Consider the following 19677-nt stretch of genomic DNA (forward strand, 5'->3'; position numbering starts at 1 on the left):
GTTAGTGTTTATTTAATCACATGGTCAAAAATAAAAAAGCATTAAAAAGTATACGATTAATTATTCAGAAATCCGGGAACGGGAATATTACATGCTGCTACTATTCGTAAGTATATCTGGGCCAGAATTTCCAAACTCATGTGAATACTTTTATTCACTGAAAGAAAAAAAATGATTTTCGAGTAAACTGATTCACAATAATTTAATTCAAATAAATAAATAAAAAAAATTCACCATTAAAAAAAATCTGAGAATATATTGGAAATTCGTTTGAACTACGGTACGTTGCACATCGTGTGTGTGAGCTGAATCGAAATCTAATTTATTTTTCTTCTCTCCTTCCACACGCTATTGTCGAGCGGTGCAATGACCCACAACGATACACCAAGGTCATCGAAAAATGAAGTTCGAGTGCGGAAATATCACGAAAATTATGCTGGGCCATATCTCGTTATGGCTGAAACAAATGTCGGAAATATATCTGCTGCGAAGATTGCTAAAAGTCTGGTGAAGAAATTTGGTGACGATTTTATACGTGCTATGCCGGTTTCTAAAACCAAAATGAAAATTTTGATGCGATCGAGGGATGCTGCTAATGAAATAGCAGGCATCGGTACCTCAAATGAAGTGCGTTTTTTTATCCCCCAACGGCTGGTGGAGTGCCTTGGGGTAGCCTATATTGAGCCGGATATTTGTGATGAAGAATTGAAGTTTGCTAATGCGTACGATAAACGCAAGTCGAATCAAGTTGATAACCCGGAGATAGTTCATGCTCGTCGTGTGCTTAGAAAATTAGCTGATGATAAAGAGGAAGCCCTGTTTACGGTGATTTTTACTTTCGCTGGGCAGAGTTTACCTACTCACATCGAGTTGAATAGAGTGCTTTATTCTGTTAAGCAGTACATTTATCCTGTCCGCCAGTGTGGTAACTGCTGGCGCTTGGGACATGATAAAAAAGGATGCAAGAGTGCTAAACGCTGTAACCAATGCTTGGAGCAAGTGGGCGGCGAAGATCATGCATGTGAAAATAGTGAGCCCCAGTGCGTTAACTGTTTGGGCTCCCATCGGGCCAATGATCACAAGCTTTGTCCGAAAATAATTCAAAAAAAGAAAACCGATAAAGAGCGGCGCGACACTTTTTCACAAGGACGTGTCGATTGGTTTTGTGGAACAACTTCAAATGAATCATCAAACTCACTAACTATCATCTCCCAACCAACAACAAAATCCACCGTGGCAGTTGCTTGCCAAACAAGTAATGTTGACAAGAATGGGTCTAATCCTTCCAGCAAACGTCGTCATAATGTCGATTCGGACGATGAGCTTCCCCAACTTGAAGTTAACATTTCTGACGGGGTTTGCGATTCGATCCGATCGACGATTGAATCTACTGAGGTCATCGATATCGTTGCAGAGGCTCTGGAAGTTCCTGAGGAAGATGTTGAAACTCGACAAAAAATTCAACAAATGGTTTTGGAGAGAATTTCGGATGTTGTAAGTGATAAAATGAAAGGATATTTTGCTAATCTCAGATTATGAAAAACACCACACCGAGCACTTTAACAGCCACCGTTCCTCTGCAATGTCTACAATGGAATTGTAGAGGGATAAATAGTAAACGCTCATCTTTAATCCAGCTCATAAATACACACAATATCAATATTTCGCTTTTGAGTGAAACACATCTCGACAATCACACAAACTTTAGTCTACCGCAGCACACCATTTTTCGTAAAGATCACAGACGAAACTCGATGGGCGTAGCCATCGCGATTCGTTCAGAACTGAATCCCGTAGCATTTCCTATTGCACTGTCAGCGGATATTCAAGCCGTTGCCTGCCAGATCAAATACATCTCCGGGTTGATCACTATTGTATCTGTGTACATACACCCGCAAGCCAACATATCGCAGACTCAGTTTGATAATTTTTTATCAACCGTTCCGAAACCGTGCATCATTGGAGGAGACTTTAACGCAAAACATCACCTATGGGGAAGCGATCATGGAAACACACGTGGAGACCGTCTTCATCAAGCCATCGAAACATCTCATCTCGTCATTCTCAACAATGGTCAGCCAACTAGGTTTGATGTAAACCGGTCGTGGGGCGCAATTGATATCACGCTGGTTTCTTCGAGCCTTAGTTTGTGCTTCGACTGGGAGGTTTTGGATTCACCAAATGGAAGCGATCATTTTCCGATAGTTTTTCATTCGAGTACTACATGCGCGATGAAATTCTACTCTGGAATCAATGTTCGGAAAATCGACTGGGAACGTTTTACCGGAAGCCTCGAGGAATCATTCGTCGAAAATGGAGAACCGGATAGCTTTGATGTCTTCTTTGAGCTGATTTGGCAAGCACTGCGCAGATCCTGTCCATCAGTAAACTCGAACCACACTCGCCGAATACCGCAACCCTATTGGGACGAAGAGCTAACAGAAGCGAAGAAAGCCACCAGAGTTGCTTTCCGCGCTTGGAAACGAGAGCTGTCAACCGAAGCTTACGAAGGGTACGCTAATACAGAACGAAGGTTCAGAAATTTGGTACGCGAGAAGAAGAGGAAAAGTTGGCAACATTTTTGTGATAGTTGTGATAGTTCTACGTCCCTCACAACCTTATGGAGGATGGCTAGAAGATTCAAAGGGCGCGGAGAGCCATCAAAAAACCTTAGAATTTCGGACAATTTGGCCAACGATGTTTTGGACAAGTTGGCTCCCTCATCTGCCAAAAATCCACCCCCGGCTTTTCTACAATGTTCGTGTTGCCCTCAAACTGGTTTACCATTCTCAGTATCGGATATTCAAGCAGTTTTAAAAATCGGTAAAGATTCGGCTCCTGGTTTGGATGGTGTTCCATATTCCGTCATAAATCATCTCCCATGGGCGGCGCTTAGTCAGTTGCGAAAAATCTATTGCCAAATTTTTGCTTCAGGAAGAATTCCGGAAAGCTGGAAAACCTTTAAAATTGTACCGATTCCTAAAAGTGGTCATGATCCGATTTCTCCTTCTGCTGTTCGCCCAATCGCGTTAGCTTCATGTTTTCGCAAAGTGTATGAACTCATAATCAAAGATCGACTAGAACATTTCATCGAAAACAACAACTTATTCCCTTCAGCTATCAACGGTTTTAGGAAAGGACGAGGAACAATGGATGCGTTGTTTCCCCTGATTAATGAAGCTTCTTTAGCTTTGAAAAGAAGAGAGCATGTGGTGATATGTAGCCTCGATATCAAAGCCGCCTACGACAACGTGGAAATTAATGTTCTGGTCCGCGAATTACGCTCATTAACAGTCCCTGAATGCCTAGTAAGAAGTATCTTCCATCTTTTTGAAGAAAGGAATTTGTGCATTTCAAATGGATTAGATTCAATATCTAGGACAACGTGGAAAGGCCTTCCTCAGGGATCTCCACTAAGTCCGTTATGCTTTAATGTTGTGATCAGTGGATTGATCAACAGTGTCCCTCCTGATGTGATAACCGTAAATTACGCCGATGACACAACAATTGCTGTAAGAGGAACCTCGCTGGAGCATAGTTGCGAATCTCTCCAAAGGGCAGTGGATATAGTTGTGGAAAATATTTTCGACCTTGGGTTAGAACTTTCGCCCACGAAATGTAAGTGCCTTCTGATCTCGACACAACAATGCGATAATCCCCCAGAAATAAATATCGGCGGTTGCACTTTGGAATACGTCAGATCCCTGAGGTTACTCGGCATGTACCTCACACGAAATCTGTCGTGGTCGTGTCATATTAGAGAGGTACAAAAACGTACGGCTCCGTATCTTAACTTTCTACGAAGCATATCGGGCCAGTCATGGGGAGCACATCCAGCAGCAATGTTAGCTATTTTCAAGTCATGTGTGAGATCAATATTGGAATACGGTTCCATATTTATGACGGAGTTAACACAAAAAGAAGCCATCGTTTTGGATAGACTACAATGGGCAGGAATTCGAATCTGTTTGGGCTCCACAAAAACCACCCACACAGGTTCACTCGAAGTGATGGCTGGTATTATTCCGCTGCAACAAAGAAGAGAACTTGCTGTCATGCGTTTTGTAAATAAAAGAGCGTCACTTTCTTCTTGGCATGGTCAATACTCCAGACCGATCTTGGAAGGTGGCTTAGTGGCTACGGGAATACACCGCGCCATAAGAATGCTTAACGAATTTATTCCACTTGAACAGCCTCTAAATAATCTCCCATGCTACATGGTCAACCGTGAAGTTGTAAGAACAATAATATCCATTGATCTCACTGTTAAACGGTTATGTTCAGAACACCAGAACTCATCGGCAGCTGATTTGGTTTCAAACTATCTCTTGGAAGTGTATGCCAACGCGAAAATCTTGGCAACTGACGGGTCGAAAGATATACACGGCACAGGTTATGCTGTGGTAAATAGTTTTGGAGCGCCTGCAGAAGGGATCAAACTCGACAGTAAAGCATCAGTTTATATGGCAGAGCTTCTAGCAATCAGGCATGCTGCGAAAATGATCGTAAGCCTTCCTGTTGCTCAGTATATTATTCTAACCGATAGTTTGAGTTGTCTCACGAGCCTTCAAAAAATCAACATCAATCAAAAATATCCCGTTGCTTGGTACGATATAAAAGCTTCCATTCTTGAAGGACAAAGAATGGGGCACGAGATCCATCTGATATGGGTTCCGTCTCACAGAGGTATTCCAATGAACGAGTTGGCAGATCAAGAGGCGAAAAGTGCGTGCATCAATGGTGGTACAGCAGATTATATTTTAACATCATTCGACATCCAGTTTCCGATTCGGCGTACAACAGTGCACAAATGGCAAGCAAAGTGGAATGCAGGAACTAAAGGACGTTTCTGTCACAGCATCATCTCTAACGTTTCGCTCCAACCATGGTTTAGTAGCTTGGATCTCAACCGCAGACAAATTGTAATCCTTTCCAAATTAATATCAAATCATTCACGGCTCCCTGCTCATCTGACTAGAAATGGTATCCTATTGGACGCGACGTGCAGTTGTGGCGAATCCATCGCAGATCCTGATCACATTATCTTCGCATGCAGCAGATTTGAAAATCTTCGTAGACCTATTTGGCGAATTTTAATGAAAAAAGGAATTCCACCCGATATTCATTTGATACTAAAAAAGAAAGACATTGAATTATATAAAACGATAGCTAATTTTGTAATTGAATGTAAAATAGACATGTAAGTAGAAGAGTAATTAACACTTGGCCGGTTATGTTATAGAGGTAAAGCCAATAAAAAAATTAAAAAAAAAAAAAAAAAAAAAAAAAAGAATATATTGGAAAATTTTGACAGACATTTTTCCTTAACCTGAATTAATAGTTCATTGTAACTGATAGGCTACGTTTAAGTTAATAAATTACAAATTACATACAAAAGAAAGAGGATAAGATCATTAGATGTGCTTTGAAACTAGAACTGAGAATCTTTAATTTAAAAAGAATGTCACAATTATGGAACATAAACATTCTAGCATTGAACAGCCAGAGTTCCACTTTTTGAACACATACATTGAAATTGGTGAACGGATCTCGCGTCACGAAAATAGCTTCATTAAAGGACACCATATCTTAAGGATTATGATATCATCACGTCATTGTAGACTGGCTGGTCGAAAAAGAAAGATGGGTCGCCTCACTTCCGGTAAAAAATCACGTCAAATTTTCAACAGAAGTCCATATTGTGTAATATTTGATGAATTTTTGAATAGAGGAAGAAAATGCTTTAATAGGTACGAGGGAATTTTGCTTTTGTACCTACTATCTGGGGGAGGAAGACTGAATAAAAAAAGAAAAAAAAATTTCAAACGTCAAATTTCTCTCATCAATCTACCGACCAGTGCGAAGGTTCAAAATTTTACTTTCTTATTTTGTAATTTTTAATAAAACTTTTTTCATGCTGAAAAGCACTTGTTTTGCATAAAACAATGATTCAATTAGGTTTTGTTTTGCTCTGGCAAATTCCTGCATGATCAGGCGTATTATGTCGCTCAAATTTCTTAAAAGTTTTGAAGCAGATAAATAAAAATGGCTTGATTAATGGTTGTTCTAAAAATATAGCTAAATCTAAATTTAGCACCTAAACAACTGAGTTACATGACTCACTACACGAAACTGATCAGCTAAAGTTAAAATTTGAACGATTACAAATCCTTTCAACAATTGCTGGCTTTTTGCCGAACAGTAAAAAAACGATGCAGAAAACGATGCAGCAAATTTCAGTCTTCCTCCCCCAGCCTACTATGAATTGTACTGCCCCTTATTTCTTTTTTTTTCTTTTTCTCGGGATTTTCATCCCGAAGGATGATTCATCCCTCACTGCCCCTTATTGCATATTTCTCATATTGATATGAATCACTAACAACAAAGCACATAGGACTACCGTTCGAGGAGTTTTATAGTGTTCAATAATCGGCATCTGTTCAATAACTAGTACTTCTACCCTAAATATTTAACTTACTTCTCAGCTTTTGATGGTCAAACGTATCTTCTCCAAATCCTCATCGATTTGTCGTTGAATTTGATCTCGCGCTTCCTGTAGTTCCTTTTGAGTTGCTTGCAGTTTCTTCTTGAGATTATCTATGTCGATCTTCATGTGGTGGAACTGTTCGTGATCCTCAAGATACGTTTCGAAAACTTTCCACCAATCTTCAATATTTGGTTCGTCATCGGTGTTACTGACGTCTAATAAACGCACTTTCTCCAAAGGTTTACGTTCGACATTAAACGTTTCTAAATCTTCCATTATCTGTTCTGCTGTTGGAGGTAGGGGTTGAGGTGATAATTTGTTCACTTTTTTAAACATTTTCTGCTCCACAAAAATTATTTTCGATGATCAATTTGCAAATTTTCAAAACATTGTTTTGGGACCAATTTATGAAATTGGTGTATGAACCTTGAAACAGAGATAAAAAATAGCTTCGTTCAGAGCAAGTTCACTGGTAATTGGAAAAAGTGGTAGAATTTTTGTCACTTTTTGCACATTTTGAAAATTTTGCCATGCAAAAACATTTTCAAGATCTGTGGCCTTCAAGTTTTTTAACAACACGTGTTATAGTTTTGCATGCTGTGATGCAAAAATAGCAATATTTCTATCACATACGGCTGGAATAGAAACAGTGCTGTAAAAAAATACACGCTCAATCTTGAAAATATTTTTGCATGGTAAAATTTTCAAAATGTCAAAATTTCTACCACTTTTTCCCAACACCAGTGAACTTGCTCTCAGCATTCCGTCTCGAAATTTTGAGTTTTCTGGAACTCTCCAACCTAATGGTAATCAAGGTTATTAGATCACAAGGTTCCCCGACTATGTCAGTAAGTAGACAAGGAGAGCGCGATGAGGTTCAGTGAATTTGTTTGTTAACATCGGCAAATTTGTTTGAGCTGAGGGCTTTTTTGGTAAACAAACTTCACGAACTCCGCAGTAGCCAAATCAAAATGGCTCAATCGGGAGTTTTGCATATCGTTACACCTCCTATATATTATGTGTAAAGCACCAAACCGAATAGCGACAGTAGGACTAGCGACGCTTTTTTACTAGCGAGATTTCTGTCATTCGCAGGTTTGTTTTTCTTTTTTCAGTCCAGTAGGCGATTTCGATGTAGTACTCGAACATTGTTTATGTTATTTACAGTACATTTTCCTTAGGACATCAATCGCATGCTCCAGGTCCCCAAGGAAACTTGCGGTACGTCGTTATTATTTTCGCGACGTATGCGACGTGTCGCTAGTAGGCAAAGCTGCTATGATTATTAGCGCTCATAGTTTGGATTTTTTCTGCATGCATAATATACACACCTTAATGGTAATATTATGTAACTCGCGGTTGCTCAGCGGGTGGGTGGTTTATTTATATTTAGCGGGATTTGTGGGTGGAATGAGTGGAACTCAGGGTCGTATTTTTCTGAGGGATAGCACAGACTACTTCCTCCGGAGTATTCAGAATATTAGAGGAAACTCCAATAGGGATGTTCATGAAACGGGGAAAATTTACCATTGCCACACTGCGAGTGGTACCTCGCATGTTCCCAACCGGGTCAAACTATTATTTTAAAATGAACTAATTCTGCCAGGGACTGATTTGAAGTGAAGTTTTGGGTGGGGCCCTCCTGGCCCAGAACGTGAAACGGACAAAATAAGTGTAAAAAGTTCAAAATTACTCTACTAACAGATAAGATCTATTGGCTTTTAATGGGTTACATTCTGAATATATTTAAGACTAATTTCTTTTACTGACGTCACATAAGGGGCTTTTGTTACTTGCGTGATTACTAGTGGTTTGGCTCTGCATGGCTGTTTGCCGGAACCCGAAATACTGGGGCCGGAGACTTTCCTCTGGTTGACAGATTCCACGTCTGTCTAGAACTGGTTCTAACCTCATAGGCTCCATTCCGGCGTCCCGGAAGAGCCCACGAGCTGCGGATCGATGTTTCTAACACCGCTGGTGATGACCGTTCCAGTCGATACCGTGTGGATGGTATTTTAGCAAGTCGGTAGATTCTTCCTGTCTGGATGTTGGACTTTGTTGTGCCGTGTGCTGCTTAGCCGAACGAAAAGGAATAAACCAAAACAAAAAAGGCCCTCTTGGACCTGCCAAATAGGTTATAATACATGTGACGTCATATTAACATACACGTGGTTTACAATATGTTTTTCTTCTGTTAACATTACAAATTTACCTTTTTATGTTGTTTTTTTTTTGTAGAGCGTGCTGTTACACTAGGTCTTGTGTGTAGTTTAAGCACTTTTTGTATTGGCTGTTTATATAAATAAATTAAGTTTTAACGTGTTTCGCAATACTTCACTATTTTCTAACAAACCTTTCTATTTTTGATACATTTTAACACAGTTTCCTTTTAATTTTAACGTGTTTGTTCGCAAGGCTTTTTATATCTGTAAATAGTAGGAATAGATTTTTAACCCTTTACACCATTAAATTTTAACTTTGAAACCTACACTACACGACGCGCACTTCCGTTCTTCAAAACGGTCCCAGACAGAAAGAACGGCTATGCAAAACCGTTTTGTAAAAAGGTCTATGATATTTTTGACCGACACACATACAAAGATGAAATTACGCGGATGTGTCGCTCTCCGGGTGATAACACTTCCTCGCGGTGACGCAGGAGATCCTCCGACGCCCATGAACATCTCTCGCGAGAGAAGTGGCTGCGTGCTTCTTTGGGAAGGCGGTAAAAAGGAAGGAATCCCTGAGAGCCCTTGTGAGTGTCGATGGCTTTGACATTTCTAAGTCATGATTAAGGTACTGATTTCTCAATGTGTCGAAGACACATTATTTTGTATGTAATGAACGGTTACATTACCCCATCGTCCCTCTTCAAAATGAATGAAACTTCATTCATTTTGTACGCAGAGAGATGAATGCACATTCGTTCCACATCACTCGCCACAAGCGGTAGTGTTTCGTTGCTCCTGCTAGTGTTCCGTAAATAGCATATAGTGTGTGAAGAATTTCGCCCTGATCATCCGGATGTGTGTTCCGTTAGGGCACTCTGCTATTCGATATACCCGATATACTCGTTATCGGAAAAAGTGATACCACAAAAGTGATTAAGTTTTGTGCGCGGCATCGCATCAGAAGACCATCATCAGCCGAAAACAAAAGGCCCCGCTGTTGTACACGATTGCCAGCCAGCAAGGTCATTCGTCATAATAGACGGATAGGAAACCACGTTGATCGTTCGAAACCAGTTGTGTTAGAGTGGTTCGACCAACTAGGGTGGTTCGAAATATTTTTTTTTGGTTTTTATACTTTTTTTTTCCAAAAAAGTTTTTTTTTTCCTTTTGGTTTTATTTATATATTTTATTTATATCTTCCTTTTCTTTTATTCTTACTTTATTTTTATATTAATTTTTTATCTTTTTTCTCAAACAAAATTTTGTTTGAGTTTTTTTTTTTATAAAGGTTTGACTCTCCACTCTTGCCCGTTATGTCGGAAAGCAACCGACTAACGGATGACGGCGACGAGGAAGGCATGCATCCTCCTTTTAGAGAGGACGACCTCTCCGAAGAATATCTTCTGGAACAACAGTCTTCCCAAAATATCCACATTCAACCGATGTACCTCTCGGACACGGAAGATACTCCTTCCCCCCTCCCACAGACCCCTAACCCTCAGGTTCCCTTTGTGTTTGGCAACTCCCCACCATCACCAGACCCTCAAGAAGTTAACGAGCTGCCTAAACCGCCCCCTCGTCGTCGGGTTTACCAACCTGAATCGACGGGACCTTGGGTAGTTTACATCCGGTCCAAAATGAACGGGAAATCACCTAATGTGATTTCCATCGCCCGAGACCTCGACAGATCTTACCCTTCCGTAATCAGCTACCAGCCGATGAGACCGCACAAGATGCGCATTGTTGTTGGTAGCCTGAAGGAAGCGAATGCCATTGCTTGTGACCCGAAGTTTACGATCGAATACCGCGTATACGTTCCCGCTCGTGACGTGGAAATTGACGGAGTGGTAACCGAAGAGGGTTTGACCGTCGATGATCTTGTGAATTCCGGGGTTGGCCGATTCAAAGACCCTGGTCTTCCCACGGTCAAGGTGCTGGACGCGCGTCAGTTGAAATCAGCATCAGGCGAGGGGGAAGAACGAACATTTTCCCTGTCGAACTCCTATCGTGTTACCTTTTCCGGCACTGCACTTCCTGATTTCGTTGCGATCGGGAAGGTTCGTCTACCTGTGAGACTTTATGTGCCTTCGGTCATGTACTGCCAGAATTGCAAACAGTTGGATCATACGGCCGCCTACTGTTGCAATCAGGCACGCTGCTCTAAGTGCGGGGAGAAGCATGCGGAAGCTTCGTGTGAAGTACAAGCAGTAAGCAAGTGTTTGTATTGCACAGGCGAGGAATCTCATGCTCTCTCGGCGTGTCCGAAGTACATATCGCGCCGGGAAAAAATCAAGACTTCTTTGAAAACTCGCTCTAAAAAATCATATAGAGACATGCTGATGAAGTCTTTGCCAATCGTCTCAGAGAACCAGTTTGGCCTTCTAAGTGACTATGAATCCGAAGGGGAGGATCCATGCGAAGGAACTTCAGCTGGGCCATTTGTTAAAAAAAATGTTTCACAGGCTCCAAAAAGGAAACGCACAACTAACACACAATCCAGATTAGCTGCCAGCAAAGTTAATAAAACCAAAAATCCTCAAAGTGGAAATAGTAATTCTACCCCTCCTATTCAGAGACCTCCGGGTTTTAATCCGTCCCCGAAGGACTTCCCTCCACTTTCCGGTAAGTCAAAACCCCAGACTTCCCTTCAAAATTCAGGACCATCAGTAGCAAACAGGAATGCAACAATTCCCAGAGAAACTGCATCTGATCCATCGTCGAACGGTTTGCCCAGCTTTTCGGCTGATGGTAAGATGAAATTTTCGGAAATTGTTGCATTCATCCTAGACTTTTTCAGCGTACCAGCAGGTTGGAGGACTATGATTAATATGTTTGTACCTCTTTTAAGAGAAGTCTTGAAAAAGAAAGCTTGCACTATGACCCTCATCGCAGAAGCAATTTCTTTTGATGAATAACTCGTCCACTGAGGTAAGAGAAATTGTTTCTGTATTGCAATGGAACTGCAGAAGTATTTTACCAAAATTAGACTCCTTTAAAGTATTGGTACACAATTTGAATTGTGATGTGTTCGCCTTATGCGAAACTTGGCTCTCTCCAAACACTGATTTCAACTTCCATAGCCACAATATTATTCGCCTGGATCGAGATGGGCAAAGAGGGGGTGGCGTTCTTTTGGGGATCAAGAAATGCCACTCTTTCTATCGTATTCCATTACAACCATCTCCGGGTATTGAAGTCGTCAGTTGCCAAGCTAGAATTAAAGGCCAAGACCTTTGCCTAGCCTCGGTATATATTCCGCCAAATTCAAGCGTGAGCGGGAACCAATTGGCGAATATTATTTCACTTCTTCCAGAACCCCGACTAGTTCTGGGAGACTTCAACTCCCATGGCGTGGGCTGGGGTAGCTCACGTGATGATGATCGTGCTAACATGATATATGAGCTGTGCGACGACTTCAACATGACTGTCTTAAACAATGGGGAAGTGACTCGAATTAATGGAACCCAATCACAGCATAGTATTTTAGACCTTTCTTTAGCTTCTTCCTCTCTGAGCTTGGATTGTACGTGGAAGGTAATCCAAGACCCTCAGGGAAGCGATCATCTGCCTATCAATATTTCTATCACCAGTGGTCGTAGTCCACCTGAAGAGATCAATATTCCTTATGACCTCACAAAGAATATAGATTGGAAAAAGTATGCATCAGGTGTCATTGAAGCCATCGACTCAACGGAAGAACTGCCTCCGGAGGCAGAGTACAGTTTTATGTCCGGAACAATTGTGGACTGTGCAATCGGGGCACAGGTCAGACGGAATGACAACTCGACGATACAAAAACGACCTCCCACTCCATGGTGGGATGGAGACTGCTCACGTGCGCGAGGAGAAAAGTGCAAGGCGTTTGTTGAGTTTCGCAGAACCGGATTGCCAGAGAAGTTCCAACGTTACTTGTCCTTGGAACGCAAGTTTAAGAACTTGATCAGGGGCAAGAAACGTGGGTACTGGAGGCGATTCGTGGATGGGTTATCTCGAGAAACGTCTCTGCACACGCTTTGGAAAACAGCTCGAAACATGCGAAATTACACACCTTCGAACGAAAGTGAAGAAAGCTCGAGTCGTTGGCTGACACAGTTCGCGAAAAAGGTCTGTCCGGACGCAGTACCAGCTCAGAAAAACTATCGGGATACAGAGAATAGTTCCGAAACGGAGGATCAATTCTCGATGGTCGAACTTTCACTTGCGCTCTGGTCATGTAACAATTCAGCTCCCGGACTGGACAGAATCAAATTCAACTTGTTGAAGAATCTGCCAGATACCGCTAAAAAACGCTTGTTGAATTTATTCAATAAGTGTTTAGAGATGAACATTGTGCCGCATGAATGGAGACAGGTGAAAGTTATCGCCATCCAAAAACCGGGAAAACCAGTTTCTGATTACAATTCGTATAGGCCGATCTCAATGCTCTCGTGTCTCCGGAAACTGCTCGAAAAAATGATTCTCTTTCGGCTGGATAAATGGGTTGAATCAAACAATCTCTTGTCAAGTACACAATATGGATTTCGTAGAGGCAAGGGTACGAACGACTGTCTAGCATTACTTTCATCAGACATTCAATTGGCGTTTGCCCAAAAAGAGCAGATGGGAGCAGTATTTCTGGACATCAAAGGGGCATTCGATTCGGTGTCCATAGAAGTGCTATCTAGTCAACTTAACTCTTGCGGACTTTCACCAATTTTGAATAATTTTCTTTATAACCTGTTGTCTGAAAAAATCATGCATTTTAGTCATGGAGAAACCAAAGTTGAACGAATTAGTTACATGGGTCTACCCCAAGGCTCATGCTTAAGCCCCCTGCTATACAACTTTTATGTCCGAGAGATCGATGCTTGTATGGCACAAAATTGCACGCTAAGACAGCTTGCGGATGACTGTGTTGTTCATATCACAGGTAAAAAAGGCACTCAAATTAAACCTCCGTTACAAGAAACTCTAAATAATTTATCACATTGGGCCAGGAATCTAGGCATCGAGTTTTCGCCTAGTAAAACCGAGTTAGTAGTTTTTTCAAGGAAGCATTCCCCTCCTCAAATAGAGCTCCTTATGATGGGTAGAACTCTAACTCAATCTCTTAGTTTTAAATATTTGGGTGTCTGGTTCGACTCTAAATGCCTCTGGGGAAAACATATTAGGTACTTGACACAAAAATGCCAAAAGAGAATCAATTTTCTTCGAACGATTACTGGAACCTGGTGGGGTGCTCATCCACAGGACCTCATCAGGTTATACCAAACAACGATACTGTCGGTCATAGAATATGGAAGCTTTTGCTTTGAGTCCGCCGCGAAAACCCACTTGATTAAACTAGAACGAATACAGTATCGTTGTTTGCGTATTGCCATGGGTTGTATGCAGTCGACACATACGATGTGTCTCGAAGTACTGGCGGGAGTAATGCCGTTGAAAAATCGGTTCCTCGATTTATCGCTACGTTTCCTAATTCGAAGTGTTACTATGAATCCTTTGGTGATAGAAAATTTGGAAAGGCTTATGAATATTAATTCGCAAGTAAAATATGTAAACAATTATAAAACTTTTAGTCAGTTAGAAATAAACCCTTCTTTGTTAAATTCGGACACGAGTCACTTTTACCCGATCAGTAGTTCCTTAATAAAATTCGATCTGTCCATGACCGTTGACATCCGTGGAATTCCAGATCACGTCCGACCCAACGTCATTCCTTCAATCTTTGCATCAAAAGTACGTGAAATTGACCCTACAAAAATGTTCTTTACTGATGGTTCTAGAATCGACGGCGCGACTGGTTTCGCAGTGTATAATGAGCGTTTTGAAGCTTCTTTCAAGCTTCAAGAGCCATGCTCCGTTTACGTTGCCGAACTAGCCGCAATTTATTGTACCTTGGAACACATTCGCACTCTGCCCGTAGACCACTATTTCATCTATTCGGATAGTCTCAGCTCCGTTGAGGCGATTCGATCGATGAAACTGATGAAGCGCTCTTCCCATTTTTTGCTGGAAATTTCAGGGATATTGGGCGCTTTGATCGAAAATTCGTACAGGATTACCTTAGCTTGGATCCCGTCTCATTGTCTTATTCAAGGCAATGAGAATGCGGACTCATTGGCTAAGGTGGGCGCGTTACAAGGTGAAATCTTTGAGAGGATAATAACTTACAATGAATATTTTTCAATACCTCGCACTTTAGCGATTAACGCTTGGCAGTCTAGCTGGGACAATGGCACAAAGGGACGTTGGCTCCATACGATTATCCCTAAGGTTCCGACGAAGGCATGGTTTAAGCATTTTAACATGAGTCGCGATTTCATTCGCGTGGTTTCTCGGCTCATGTCAAATCACTGCCGGCTTGACGCGCATTTGTTTCGTATACAACTAGCTACAAGCAATGTTTGTGTTTGTGGGGATGGCTACCACGACATTGATCATGTTGTGTGGACGTGTGAACGGTTTGATCGATCGAGGGCTTGGCTACTGGATACCCTTAGGGCCCGAAGTAAACTACCTGGTGTTCCAATTCGAGACATCTTGGCAAACTTAGATCTTGAATATTTGTACCCTATATACAAATATCTTAAAATGTCTGATCTGGTCGTTTAGTCCTCTTCCCCTCTGTCTGTACTCTATCTAATGCTCTTTTCGTCTATTTATTAGAACAAACTTTCATCCGACGGGTCCTACAACACCACAAAGAAGGCTGGCCAGGAAGTCGAAAACCCTGAGGTAGCTATCGAAACCACAGCTACAGGAAGCCACCACCGGACCCTAACGGAAACTGTTCTTGGAAGTGACCCCAGTTAATCCCCTTTCCTTTCCTATACATAGTTGAATTAACAGTTGAGTAGCCGCGACGATTACGGCCCCCCTCTTACTAACCCAAAGTTAGGAAAAATACTCCCGGCACATAAAAACTTTATAAGTAAAATGCCTAATAAAAACTTTTGTAAATAAAAAAAGATGAATGCAACACAATTCTTTCAAATTTTTCTATTTTGAATTAGCAAAATAAAAATTATGCTTATGTTCATAATACTCGTACATTGCCTATTTCACAATCATCAAGTGATCGGAACAGCGTCGAGTTGCTCAGTGTAACTCACTGCAGTATCTCTTTTTGTTGACGACCACTCACGGGAAACGTCAGTACAAAAGGTAAAGAATGTTTGTTTACAATTTTCAATTTATGGATCCAAATTTTATGATTAATTTTCATATATATATTCACCGGTGTTCAAAGTTGGTGGATTTTAAAGGTAAGTTTTCAAGCTTATTTTCGCAACATTGATCCTCTAGAGCTCAATTTGCAGATTTTAGTTTCCTTCTAATGTTTTTATTTCTCTTGTCGGTTTCAGCTAAAACTGCGGTGAGGAAAAATCCGGAAAGGCCGAAATTGCTTCCCCAAAAATCACCAGGTAAGTGTTGTTTTGATTGTGTTAGCCTTCCGCTAAAACACATCCGAAAATCAGCTTTTCATCAGCTGGTAAAATGATTATTTTTCTGTGTTTTTTTTCTAGATTTCACACCTGGACTGACCTAGGCAGTTGGAAGTGGAAGAAAATTAACAGCAGATAATCTAAAGGGTAAGTTTTATGTATCGTTCAACATAATGGACAGATACTTATATTGTTTCGTACTTTTTTCTATTTTCAGGTTTCGAGTCAGCTGCGGATATGGCCCCGATGACACTCATCAGCGGCATAGCACTGCTGTTGAGAAGGAACCATAAGTGGACCTAATTAACGACCTCGCAAACCATGGAGAAGTTTTAGTTCGTCAATCTTTTTGTTAGTTCTGATATTTCTGTTTTCTATTTTTAGTTGACGTAAATGGCACGTAAAAACGTATTTTGTGTGATAGAATCCGAAATTCCCACAACATCAGCGACTATTTCCTACATTTTTGTTTAATCCATCTGTTCGTTGCAAACCGTTAGGTTTTTCCACCCGAACCGGAGGGGAATAGAAATTAAAACCGGGAAATTTTTTAAAGGTGACTGGAATTTAGAGATATCTATCGGATTCAACATCTCGATCGCCCCGATGAACTTCATGGAAATAACGCGTTTAAATAAGCGTTTAGAAATTTGTTAACGGACAAATTTTAGTCGGTTACTTGCTCATGACAAAACGGATTACGTATCGCGAAAGCCTAAGCAATAATTGTAGATTGTTATCCATAGTCGATTTTACGTACAATTTCGCACTTTTTAAAGGCCAAATGTACGGATTAGTTAGGACGAGGTTTGAGTTTGCCATGCCACGCATGGCAGTTTTTTGTAGTTTTGAAAGCGCAAAGTTACACAAAAAGTCGTGTGTAACCAGCAATTCTGGCGTTACGCTAGGTAAAGTATCTGGACTGAGATTGTTCTTGTTCGATTCGAATGTTCAAAAAAGTTTCGGATTATTTCGCATTATTCAGTGAGCATTTTCGTTTTATCTGGTAGGAAACGTAGACACGCGAACGCGGATTTTCTTCTGTCGATTTGAACGTATTCCAGAAATTCGCTTCTGGTCGTTAATGTAAAGATTTTTCAGCTGTTATGTTTTTATCTGGAAGACTCTCGCGTTTCTTCGGCTATCAGATAATGTAATAAGAAAAATAGTTTAAAATTCTTGATTTTTAAAACGGGTATCGATAAATTCTGGAAATTTGTACTATTTCCCTTGAACGAGGGTTTCGGGTAATCGTGCGCGAAAGGTTAATCTGATTTCCATCGAGGAAAAGCAAACGGATTTGATTTCACGGGCTATCTGTTTTCGGAAGTTAAGTTTTCGTTTTTTAAATTCGAAACAAGTTTTTGACGGGCCACGAAGATGGGTGGTAGGTATCCGGAAATGCCCGCATAATTAAAAACAGTTGGGGATATAGTACTAACTATTAACTTAATATATTGGTAGCAGTACCAGTATGAAATATCTTCCAAGTATCATTTCATTATACATGTTCAAAATTTTATTACCTCAATAAATTATGACAGGATCGTATCAGTGACAGTGACAATATGATATATGATTTAGTAAGTATAGTATAATAAGAGAATAAAAATTTGCAACCTTTGAATATTGTCTCTGGACCTTATCCAGGACTCTAACAGTGTACGACAAAGTTTCCTTATATTTTCTTAGCATTAGACATTAAATTAAAAAAAAAACAACATTGACAACATTGTATGAGTTAGACAAGTCGTTATCATTTCACCTCTTGCGGATAATAACTAATATTGTTATTTTAAGATGTAGTTGTGAGCTTATGCATTTTTTCGCTCTTGGGTTCAGCATCTGCTAATTTTCACTTCACTTCGTTAAAATTTGTGTCGGCAACCCCACGCCAGGTTCGGAACTGAAAACTGTGTTCAAAATGGCTCCGAAAAAAAAGAATCACGCTGAGAAAAACACACAGAACGCGAAAAGTAAGTAAAACTATATTATATTATCGATAAAAACTAGTGAGATTAAATAAAACTAATGAAATTACAGAAACAAAGATCTCTGCTGAGCGGAGAGCGGAAAAAAAATCTACTGAAAGGCTGAACAATGCAGATCTGCACAAATAGGTAAGATTGTATAATCCATGTATAATATCAGAAATAAAAAATAAAAATCTCAACATTTAAATTTTTTAATTTTATTTTATTTTTTGTGGGAAAGAATTGGAACTATATTGGTTATGGTACAGGGAAGCTCTTTTTAAAAATATTTTACAATATGCGGAACGTATGATTGAGCGTTATTTTTACTACAAACTACTATAAGCAAACTATATCCATTGAAGTTGATGAAATCTATGATTTTGTATTCCAACGTAGCTAGAACATTCAGGTAGATTGTTTTGCTCGCCAAAAGTGGATGATATTTTAACCGTATCCAATAATGTAGCATGAAATATTTGTTCGAAAAAATCGCTCTTTTTGAATGGTAAACATGCTTAACAGCCCTTTCCCCATATGGTACTTTAACAGATAATCATAATACAGATTGTTAATATGGTCTGTGTTATTGTACATATACTGTTCACTTTACAATAAACGATAACGTTTAGAGACAATATAGAATATTCTCTATATATTGTAATTGATTATGCGGGTGATCTTCGAAAGCTTTCCGCGACGTTCGCGATAGATTGTACTCCGCGGAAAACTAGCATCAAATTCGGGCAGGTAATTTCACTATAGTTGATGGGATTCCACTTGAAAACCGGTCTGATATTACGCGAATCTTGGGACTCGATAGTGCGTTCCGATTCGCGACGTTGATCTTGGTACGAGGTGAATTCAGATTCGGCTTCTAAATTCAAATTGCAAGTTTGTTTTCTCGAAACTTTGTTGCTCCACGCAATACGCCTACGATACTTCTTGTCATCTTCCAAATTCAATAAACTTCCTCGCGATTGCTTTCGATGGTTCTTGAAAAAAGGTTTAACGACACGCGGCGAAACTTTTAACTTCTCTAACTCGTGGAAAGAGCACACCGTTACTTCTTTCATGGGAATGTCTTTTCCTTTTTGGTTCCTACAAACGTTTCTAACGATACTTCCATTTCCTAAATCGTTTTTCTCAGGTTTAGGCGTTGAAGACAAATTCAAATTATTTGAAAAATTTCTACTGCTAGTCTTGAGCATATGAGCTTGGTTAAGTGCCACTAAGTACGAGAGACGAGACATGATCGGATCACGGATTGCCAACTGCAACCGGTCTGATTCATTCAAGTCCTCTACCGGAAAGGCTTCCTGAGAACTTAAGCCTCTGATGAATAAGCCAACTAAGTTGGTGATTAGATTTTTTTCTATGCTTCTGAATCAATTTGCTAAAGCTTTGACCTTTTCTGATAGGTTCCCGGAATCACTGGAACATTTGCGGTTCTAAAATGAGAAAATATAGATTAGTTTCCATTACAAAACGATCGTTTGGAGAACGATTTTAAACACCAAACAAGAATTGTTTTTTCGTCCCTCCTCGGAGGAAATTTTATCGTGCTAATGTTTACTTTTTTGTCGGGCCCCACGTTGGGCGCCAAATTGTAACTCGCG

The 19677-nt window shown here is 40.3% G+C and overlaps 1 long non-coding RNA gene across 1 annotated transcript; it reads right to left on the reverse strand.

Moving 5' to 3' along the window:
• Positions 1–7845: 7845 nt before the first annotated feature.
• LOC129748446 (uncharacterized) lies at positions 7846–9359 on the reverse strand. Its single transcript, XR_008737731.1, has 4 exons — positions 8977–9359; positions 8841–8913; positions 8700–8777; positions 7846–8610 (listed from the first exon to the last, which is right to left on the reverse strand). It is a non-coding gene; the product is annotated as an uncharacterized LOC129748446 (long non-coding RNA).
• Between the last annotated feature and the right edge of the window lie 10318 nt (positions 9360–19677).

This window comes from Uranotaenia lowii, chromosome 2, assembly GCF_029784155.1.
Source record: "Uranotaenia lowii strain MFRU-FL chromosome 2, ASM2978415v1, whole genome shotgun sequence".
Classification (NCBI taxonomy): Eukaryota; Metazoa; Arthropoda; class Insecta; order Diptera; family Culicidae; genus Uranotaenia; species Uranotaenia lowii.